Below are 5,000 nucleotides of genomic sequence, written 5' to 3'. Positions count from 1 at the left end.
GTTGTTCCTTCTTCCAATATTGTCCTCATTCCTGTTTTCTCTCTCTTCTTCTCTTCTCTTTCTTGCTCGTTTTCTTGTTTCTTATGTTCGTTGGTTGGTTGTGATGTTCTCTGTTTTCTGTATTTATTTTTTTTTCTTTTTTCTTTTTGCACTTTGTCTTTCTATTTTCCTAGGTAGACAGAAATATACAGATAGATTGATAAATAGATAAATCGATAGATATATAGACGAATAGATAGATATATAGATAGATAGATAGACAGACAGACAGACAGATAAATAGATAGATAGATAGATAGATAGATAGAGATACATACATACATACATACATACATACATAGAGAGAGAGAGAGAGAGAGAGAGAGAGAGAGAGAGAGAGAGAGAGAGAGAGAGAGAGAGAGAGAATGTGAAAAAAAAACGAAAGACAGAGAAAGAGAGAGACGAAAGAAGAAGCAAGATGAAAACAGATACAGACTGGGAGAGAAAGAGAGGAAGAAACAGAGATCAGTGATAAAAGGGATATGCCTTATACATAACAGCTTCGCCGATGATAACACACATTCGATTCACCGAAGATGGAAGAGATAAAACAAGATATAGAGGAGGTGGAGAGAAGAAAAGAAAAAAGAGAAAGAGAGAGACAGAGAGACAGAGAGAGGTTGAGGGAGGAAGGGAGAGAGGAAGAGAGATAAATAGATAGAAAGAAAGAGAGAGAGAGAGAGAGTGAGTGAGTGAGGGAGACACACACACACACACACACACACACACACACACAGAAAGAGAGAGAGAGAGAGAGAGAGAGAGAGAGAGAGAGAGAGAGAGAGAGAGAGAGAGAGAGAGAGAGAGAGAGAGAGAGAGAGAGAGAAAGAGAGAGAGAGAGGCAGACAGACAGACAGACAGACAGACAGACAGACAGACAGACAGACAGACAGACAGGCAGACAGACAGACAGAGAAGAGATAAATTAAAAACAATCTACCTAGAATGAAAATAAAACAAAATATAAAAACAAAGAAAAGAAGCAGAAGAAGAAATAAGTAACAGAAGAAGAGAGAAGAGAGAAAGGAGTAAAGAAAGAGAGGAAGAGGAAGAAGCCTCGGGTACGTGTTTCCTAATGCCGAGATTCCTGGAATTTTGCTCTGGGACGTAAGATAAATTTCCACGATTAAGAATGCCAAATGTCTGGCTTAGAAGGTTAGATCCATTCACGCCAAGCCACATGCCTCTCTGCTGTCTAGAATATTATTCTTTAAGGGTCGTGTCTAGAAATAATGAAGGTACAAGTGATATAAGAATATATTACTTTTTTTCCAGAGTAGATTTTTTTTAGGCACGTAACTCCCTTTTAACCATGTTGTGGTGCCAGCTCGTCAATTTATGAAGCACTATGTACGTAACCCCTTTCATTCTTATCATATAGCTAAGTCACTTTTCTGAATTACGAGAATAGTAATTCCTTTTTTACTATTATAAAACTAGCTTACCTTTTCTAAACTAATGGGCGCGTAACCCTTCTTCTTCCTTGACGTAAAATTAGTTAACTTTTTTGAAAGCACCGGACACGTAACCTCCCTTTACGCATGAGAGAAAATTAGCCAAACTTTTTAAAATTACTAGACGCGTAATCTCTTTAACCCACAAATAATTATCCTAAAACTATCCTACCTTTTCTAAACCATTAGTTACGTACCCTTCTCGTCGTCACCAGTGAAGATTACAAAACGAACGCGCCTTTTTCTTAAAATTACTAGGCACGTAACCCCCACCTCCAACTCACGCATAATATAAATCTAGATCACATTCCCTCTACTTATTAATTAGAAAATCCCCCTTTCCCCTCTTCACCTATCGATTCTATCTCATGTCTAAATCATTTCTAAACGTGAAACGAGTTGAGTTCATCCTAAAGCAGATGGATAACTAAACGCACGTCAGAGTCATCCGGGTACTGCTGCCTTAGCGCGTTCACAAAGAGAACAGATGTGCTATTTATGGAATTTCTGAAATACGCGATTATTCCCTCATGATTAAGTGGAAAGGGGGGATTACATGCATAAGATTTACGTGGCTATAGAGGTAATTAAATGACTAAATTAATAGAGCCAATTGATTATGTCATTGATAGGTAATCAACTGACAATTTATGCTGATATAAATGCAGTGAATCATGTGACTCATTGGCAGTAAATAACTGATTGATGTTAAAATCTCTGGCATATGATGAATTATTCAGCTGATTAGTAAATTAGTCAAATTACTGAATCAGTGAATAGATATCAGTAGGAATGATCAAGTAAAGCATCCTATTACCACGATCGAAATGGATAAAGTCTACAAAATGACAGGGTTAAAAGACAGCACATAAATTCTTCAAATGATTAAGTAAACAATCAGCCGAATTAATAAAAAAAAATATATCAAATACAACCTAGCCTCTAATCAGCCCACTTCTCGTCCTGCACAGGCAAACCTCCAAAGCTGATTGCAATTACGTCAAGTTGCAAGCCAGAGCAAAAACGAGCACGAACTTTCCGTATGGGAGACTTGCTTTGAGTGACAAGGGTCTGCGAAGGCTGGTGGCAACTTACGTGAACAGAGTCGGGAATAGTTGTAAACCCTCTGGAACAGTTCCTGCTGTGGTGTCATTGTGGGGATGGCTGTATAGTTCAAAGGGTCTTCTAAAGACTGTTGAGTTCGTTATATAGTTTTGAAGGGGGCCTCGCATGGTGACTCTTATGTGATAGGATCCTTCCGATATAAATAAAACATAAAATGATAGATAATAACAAGTGTATTATATTGTCCTTAAACTAAAAGAACAAAAACACATAATTGTTTAATTGTGACCAAGAAAGATGACGAGAACTGATAAGAACTGATTTTAAAAAATAGTAAATATGACAGTAATAGACAAGAACTGTAATGGATAATTTACATAACCCCTATACACAGTCACTAATGGATAATATACCTTACCTCTGAAAATTGGAATCATGATACGAACAGAGGCCTTACCTGTAATTGCAATTAGCGACAAATAATTATTTTCAGTAAACACGAGAACTACAAACAGGGGCTATGTTTGTGTATTTGTGCCTGCAAACACAAATAAACAGGTGGAAGCCGTACCTGCGTAGTGATTACCAAACATGAATCGACAACAGGACTTGCAGAGTGATTGGAAATTTGATTAAACAAGATGCCTGACCTATGCGGTAAGCAGACAAGAATATACAACAGTAAGTCTTATCTATTGAAGAAGTATTAACAACCTTCTATCTATCTTCCTCTCCTCTCTCTGTCTCTCTCTGTCTCTCTCTTCTCTCTCTCCTCTCCTCTCCTCTCCTCTCCTCTCCTCTCTCTCTCTCTCTCTCTATCTCTCTCTCTCTCTTTCTCTCTCTCTCTCTCTCTCTCTCTCTCTCTCTCTCTCTCTCTCTCTCTCTCTACCAACCTCTATCTCTGGAGTAATCACCTATGGGGTAATTAGCAGACAAGGCCTTACCTGTGTAATTGTTGAGCGGCTTGGCCTTTCGGGCGAGGCACAGGTGAGAAGCTCTGGTACTCCCTCCACTTCACTCATGGCTGACGGAGGCCAGGGTCACAAGGAGGGGTCAACCGAGGTCACAAGAGGCCGACGGAAGGACCAGGTTGCTGAGTCCAAACGCGCGAAGGGAATCGAAGAGTGGTGACGTTATAAAGAAATTAATAATAATAAAAAAAATGTAAGAAGAAGTAAGATAAAGAGGAAGAAGAAGGAAAGGAATTGGAGGAGGGATTTGGAAGGAGATAGATGGGTTGAAGGAATTGTCAGGAGAGTTTGTTGGGAAGTGAATTTATACTTTGATGGAAACTGGGGTTGACAGTTCGACGAAGAAGAAAGGAAAATGGAAAAATAATTCCTTTCTGTTTCTTGGAAGGATTTTATTATTTATTATTTTTTAGAAATAATAGAGGACGGACACGACAAATAATAATAGGTGATAGACAGATGTGATAGAGATATAGACAATAAATAAAGGAACACAAAAGGCCTCAGTCTTGCACAGACGAGCTAACAAAGGAGCTCGACTTAGGACAAGGCGTGCGGGCGCGCGGGCGGCCTTCCTCGCAGATTATCAGTCCTCAGTTCCCATCGCAAAGTCGCCTTCACAACAGATTTGTCACTCTTTTATGTATAATTATTCTGTATTTTCCGCATGTTTTTTTTTTCTTCTTCTCTTCCACTCTTATTTTCTATTAATATTTCCTAAATCTTATCTCTTTGTCACCACACAAAGGACTGTCATTTCTTTTGTTCATCTCACAGAGCTCTTAGCTGGAGGCTCGCTCATGGCGGCGTCTTTCCCGTGTATATATCACTGCAAAAAAAATAATAAATCAAATATTAGATTACACTTGATTAAAGACAAAAAAAAAAATACCGCAATGATGAATAATACTTTATAAGAGGAGCAAGTGGAACGGAGTAGCGGAATTCTCTGGTCTTTCTGAGTGAGGCGCCTGGGCTTCGTTTCGCGAGCCTCGGGTTTTACAAGCTGGCGGGAACATTCATCACAGGTGAGCTTTAAGTCTTATGCAAGGGATATCAGACGCTATATGCGAATATGTGTGTGTGTATATATATACATATATATATATATAAATATATATATATATATATATATATATATATAAATATATATATATATATATATATATATATATATATAAATATATATATATATATATATATATATAATATACATATATATATATATGTGTGGTGTGTGTGTGTGGTGTGTGTTACACACTCCACACACACACACACACACACACACACAAACACACAACACACGCAAGCGACACATCACACACACACACACACACACGCACGCACCACACACACACACACACACACACACACACACACACACACACACACACACACACAAATATATATATATCTTTATATAATATAATATACATAACATAATATCATATATTATAATATATATACTATA

The sequence above is a fragment of the Penaeus monodon genome, chromosome 40, assembly GCF_015228065.2.
Source record: "Penaeus monodon isolate SGIC_2016 chromosome 40, NSTDA_Pmon_1, whole genome shotgun sequence".
NCBI lineage: Eukaryota > Metazoa > Arthropoda > Malacostraca > Decapoda > Penaeidae > Penaeus > Penaeus monodon.
Note: the sequence above shows the minus strand (reverse complement) of the source record.